General features: G+C 37.8%; 1 long non-coding RNA gene across 2 annotated transcripts; it reads right to left on the minus strand.

Moving 5' to 3' along the window:
• Positions 1 to 831: 831 nt before the first annotated feature.
• On the minus strand, positions 832 to 4,957 carry LOC143878521 (uncharacterized). 2 transcript variants are annotated; one of them, XR_013250999.1, is made up of 2 exons: positions 4,532 to 4,957; positions 832 to 1,271 (listed from the first exon to the last, which is right to left on the minus strand). It is a non-coding gene; the product is annotated as an uncharacterized LOC143878521 (long non-coding RNA). The 2 variants fall into 2 exon arrangements; XR_013250998.1 differs by having other exon boundaries at positions 832 to 1,331.
• Positions 4,958 to 5,974: the final 1,017 nt, after the last annotated feature.

Here is a 5,974-nt window from a genome sequence, read left to right on the forward strand (position 1 = left end):
CTCGCGTAGTTCGGGGGAATGCCCCAAGTTTGATGGGTTTTCAAGAAAATTTGATTTAGGCTCGAAGGGTTTGCAAATCGGTATTCTTTTGACATTGGGTTTTGATTTTGGGATTTAATCGGCCAAAGGAGGCCTTTCGATGTTCAGATTGGGAATCGATCTAGGTTACTAGAGTCCCTCTGGTACTGATTATTTTTTTTTCTCTTTTGTTTTTTTTTTTTTTTCACGGAGTTTGACGGCATTTCCAGGTAAGAGATAATGGATCTTCTTCTTTCAAGATTCTAATACGTGCTTTTGACTTTCATAGAGCGAAACTTGTTCTTTGACATCCTCCATCTATGGATTCGTACTCTCGATATCTGATGATCACTTTTCATTGTTTGCTTTTGAACTTTTCATCTTGAATTTGTTGGCTTTATGAATTTGAGAACCAAGGTCATTGATTGGAAATATGAAAGTTGTTTCCACTCTATGCCCCTTGTATAGCATATATCTTCTCACTTTCTTCATTTTCTTTGAGCTTTCCATCTATGTCTTGCCCCTGGTATCGGTTGTAGCTTTTCTAGACAATCTTCTTATTCTTGAAATAATTTTATCAATTCTTCACACTCTTTAGAGGGTAATGTATTTTCAATCGGCATTCACTGAATCAAAGTTTCAGTGCCAGTGTTTATCATTTCAATTTCATCTTTGAAAGGTTGGGATTGGCGCTCCTCCTCTCGTTCAAGTAATTGCTGTGACTCAAGTGGAGTTTCGTCAATTTTGTCCTCATTTGAGGAGGGAGTCTTATTTTAAGATCAGAAGCACACTTAAGAACAGACACAAGTGAACTTTTTAGAACTGACTGAAATTTTATTTAAAGAAAAGCTATTACATCAGACGACCTATCCTGAACATGCTCACGATTCACAACTCTAAATAAGAAAGAGAAACAGAAGATAACTTGCCTGGACTAGGCATTGACCTTTAACTGTAAGACCGGACTCAACAATTATACTGACCATGATGACTGACTCAACATAAAATAGTAAGTGACTAAAACTTTAACTGCTGCAACTGTTTGGCGTTGAAGGCTCGGCGAAGGCTGGTTCGTTCTGAACATCATCATGGCTGATACTTTCAATTTTGGACAATGATGACTGATTCGCATAGGGAAATGCCCCTAGCTCAATGATTCTGAGAGTGAACTCTGAAGGACTTAGCAAAATAATCTTGAAAAAGGTAGCCCCTAGAGGAGGAACAGACCAGGGGTACAAGCAAGATTGGATTATCTGGACCAGGCATGATCAGATCATGAGAACGCATAATCGAAAGATTGTGAGATTCTGCATCTGCCAGTTAGGGGATGGCATGAAGATACGATCGAATCGTATGACAGAAGAACGAAAGACGCACGATCAAAAGATTAGATGAGATAGCATAAGATTGCTTTCAACGGATAGATCATGAATGACTAATCCTATGAGATCTTTGAAAATTATGGGATTTATATCCTAACCCAAAGGGAAATTTTTTTTTTTTTTTTTTTTTTTTTCACATTTTATCAGTGTTACCTGAAGGCATCAACCCTAATCCTAATCTATCGGAGTGGAGAGAGAATCTCGACTCATGACTTTGTTCGTGTATCTAAGGACCGATCGTGACCATTGGAAGATGGACCACGGCCTAATCTAGACACCAATGGGTAGGATATCCTAAACTAGGCTCACACACATGATGCACATGTGTTCGTATACTACATGCATGTGTGGGTTAATCTAGGGGTAAGGCCAAGAGTTCCCTTAGCGCGAATCCCTGTTCGATATACTGTACCAGTGTCCGGCGTATCAGTACGTGAACAAGAGATCCGTTTACGTACCATAAAGGTACTAGGCTAAGGGTGGAATGCTTCTCTAGCACAGAGGCACCAGGTGATGAAATCCCAGTCAACCATGCTAGATAACACTCCGGGTTCCTAAAATAGGACGTGTGTGCACGTGAGATGCAAGAGTTTAGATGCAAGTGATGTAAGTGTGTGCAATATGTTTGCGCAATCTATGATGCCCTCAGGTTTTGTTAGGTTAAGTTCGAGTAAAATGTGATGAGAAAATAAAACAAGACAAACTAATCTAACAAGTATAGAGTTTTTATGAGCCAGTTAAATTAAATTCAAATGAATTATCTTTTGAAATTTTAATGAAGTTAGGTGGTCCCCAGCAGAGTCGCCAGACTGTGGTACCCTGATCCCGCGAGAGGGGTGTGGGGCGCGAGCCGCCTCGCACTCTCTCTTGGTCTCTCGTTTCCACGCGATTGGCGTGTGCATTGTAATGTTGATTTGAATTAATCTTTCCTGTGAACTTGGGATCACTAAGGCAATCCGAATTCCACACGAAAGAGACTGACAGAGTCGCCACCTAGATGTGGGATCTAGGACCCGTAATTAACCAGAAATCTAGACTCGCTACCTGGTTACGAGAATGGAAGGTATGGGGAGTTATCCACCACATGCACCATTCTTGCCCGATAATCGGTCTTCGATTCCAAAAGCTAACTCTTTTAAATTTATTTTAAATGGCTCATTCAACTCTATGTTAATGTGCGAACTAAGTGACATGCATCCTATGATCTAATTTCAATGTGAATCCTAAATGTGTATCTTGATTTATTAATTTGTCTGGATTCAATCTAAGTGAAAGTTCTCCTAAAATTCTAATTTCATGGAAAGTCCTAAGTGATTTGATTAAGCATTTACAAGAAAATTAATATACAAAACACCACAATTTGTTTGTGGTGCCGACTCGCGGGTGGTATGCCATCAGACATCCAAGCTGCCTACGTACCCAAGCCTCACTGGGATCAGAGTCGACGTAGTTCGGTGCACCTAAGCTAAGTTACATATGCCTAACTCAACTAAGACACCGACCTAGACGGGATTGACTGTTTCAACAGTTTTAAGAGAAGTTATTTAATTCAAGTTGAGGATTTTATTATCTTAGGATTTCATCGAAGATGCTATATGATTCTTATCTAAATACAAGTTGTCCCTTAGACTAATGCAGGTTAGCCTACATCCTAGTTTACTAGGCTTGTCCTATGGAAAAGATCGGGTGACTAGTGTAACTAAACCTATGGCACGGTTGCTATACATAGCAAACGTCCGTGATGAGGCTGGACTCCTGACTCTAGGACTCCCTAAAACCTAAGACTCCCTAAAACTTAGGACACGACACGACACGACACCAGTGTTCCTAAATTGGGCTCTAAGGGTTCCTAAAGGAATTTTGAATCCACCGGCTCTTGGGAATCTCGAATTCTTTTGGGTTTGTGGAAACTTTTAGAGTTTTCTTGAAGCTTTTATTATCTGAAGGTATTTAGTGTGTTTGGTAGCTTTTAAAGTTGTTTATTTAGAAGGTTTTAGTTTCATTTGAAATTTTTAGTGGTCTTTTGGTTAATGGCTTTTAACGGATTTTTATCAGTGGATTTTAAATGGGTGAATTTTAGTTTTGTTAATTTTAGGTTGGATGTACTTTAGATTAATGTCTTTCGATTTTGGTTTGGAAAATGACGTTAACACAACCAAGTTTTGACAATTGCACAAATTCGACAAACCATTGACCATTAAAAGATCTGACAAATGCAGCCCACTAAAACTGTCGTAACTCTTTAACCGCTTGGCCAAATTCAACGTACAAACATGCGTTGGAAAGATCTTTTATAGGGCTACAACTTTGTAGTTCTCCATTGTTTGTAAATCTGTGATTTAGAGGTTCGAATTTGTGTTGCAAACAAAAGGACAGCAACATTAAACTGGAAATGCCTAAAGGTGTGCCGCAACCATTTTGGACTTAACTTTTTAACCGCTCGCTGTCTGATCTAGCACGAATACTCGTTGGAAACGGCACGAAAATATCTACGACTTTGTAGTTAACCATTTCCCACGATTCTGTTGTTTAGAGGTCGAAAAATCTGTTTAAAGTCTAACAGCTAGCACTATGACGGGAATGATATTGGCACCCCCATGTTTTCTTTTGATAGTTCTTATTTTTTTAGTGATTAAAAGACGGTGAATATGAAAAATGGCTTGAATGGGCCTGAGATTAGATTCAAATGGGATGTTTGAAAAAGGGGTTGTTTTTATCTACTTGGCAAGGTGGGGTATGGATATTGGGTTCTTGAGATTGAGTGGGGGCTGTTGTTATCAAATTGGAGTGGGGGCTGTTGTTATCAATTGAAAGATGGAGGTTTTGTAAGCCAAATTAAATGGGTTTTGATAATTCATGTAAAATTCAAGTTTTCTTTCTTGTAAATGTTCAAAATTTTTAATGAATTGTTTTCCCAAAAGAAATCTAAATTCCCTAACAAGCCAATGATTTCAACATCCCATTGCAAATAGGTTCTAATGACCCTGACACATTAATTATATTTAGCATAAGTGAGAACATGACCAAGGCCAAACTAGTACAAAATTAAACATGACATCAACCAAAATATACGCAAAACAACACTCAATCCTACAAATATAGAAAAGAAAATAAAATTCCAAAAGACATACCTTTTTGTAGACGATATTCCATGCAAACTTATGGAGAAGAGGGATTTGGTCTAGAGAGAGGGCTTGAATTTTCTAAGAGAGGGGTTCTCTCCTCTTTTCTTTTTTTTCCCCCTTTTCTTTGGTGAGATGAGAGGGTATTTATAGGAGAATGGGATAGGAGGTTAGGTGAGGTTAGGTGAGGTTAGGTAAGGTTAGGTGAGGTTAGGTGATGTTAGGTGAGGTTAGGTGAGGTTAGGTGAGGTTTGGATGGTTATGATGGGAGGAGAGGTTAGGTGAGGTTAGGTGAGGTTTGAATGGTTAGGATGAGAGGAGAGGTTAGGTGGTTTTGGATGGTTAGACCCAGGTCATGATCTGCCATTGATCTAACGATTTACGGAAATCGGGTCTCGGAATGGAATCAGGGTCCGGGCTATGAAGTGACCCTAGCTTATTTTGTCCCGATTGATGATCCGTAAAGTCAGATCAAGATATTAATGACCTAAAACATATAAATCAATGATAGAGGGGGTTCTCACATGGATTTAACACACTAATTTATTTGTTGATTAAAACAAAACAAAATGGGGTGTCTACAATTTGTTGCGCTGGTCCATAAATAGGTTGTGCCCTGAAAATCATAACCATCATGGCCATGATCGGCGTACACGACGCAATGGGTTCAATTCAGACATGGTAATTTTTATTAATAAAAATGATTCTCGTCTTAAAAGATATACCCTTTTGAGAAATAAAACAAGATATTTATAATAAAATTTGTAAATTTATGAACTTATGCATGTAAGAGTTTCAGGGTTTAGGATTTTTCAATATAAGAGTTTATATTAGGGTTTTATATCAGATCATTGCCCTTTATAAGAAAAAATTATCTGAAATGCCCTAACCAGTTTCTTGTAAAAGGTTTCTTACCTATAAAACTCCAAATTGTAAATATTAAAAATAATGTTGTACATTTTCAAATAAATGTCAATGTTTACTAATTACAAGTCGATTAGATCTTTTTAGAACCGTGTGGAGTTTTGCTGCTGACAAAATTTCATCGACGGCCTAGTAATAAGGGGATGCGGCTTCGTTCGACGCTAGTCACATCCTAGTGGCATAGTTCTTAGGCGGCAGTAGGACACATATGTACACAATTTTTTTAATAAAAAAAGAGAAAAAATTTCATAGGATTACGACAACAAAATCTTTGGATGAAAACATTGCCTTTTTAGCGTTACTCAAAAGGACACCTTGAAGAAAACAAGTTCGTCTAATTCATGCAACAAAAATAAATACTTGTTAGATTTCTTTCAAAAAATTACTTTTTGGCTAAATTATATTAACATTGGCTAAGCGGAGTATATTTTATAAATAAAATACTTGTAGAAAAAAATTCCTTTCAAAAGTTTTTCATACAAGCACACGTAAATGCATGAGCACACATGTGCACACATACAGACATAG

Source organism: Tasmannia lanceolata, unplaced genomic scaffold, assembly GCF_043159265.1.
Source record: "Tasmannia lanceolata isolate RefF3 unplaced genomic scaffold, GAP_Taslan_0.1 ptg000006l, whole genome shotgun sequence".
Classification (NCBI taxonomy): Eukaryota; Viridiplantae; Streptophyta; class Magnoliopsida; order Canellales; family Winteraceae; genus Tasmannia; species Tasmannia lanceolata.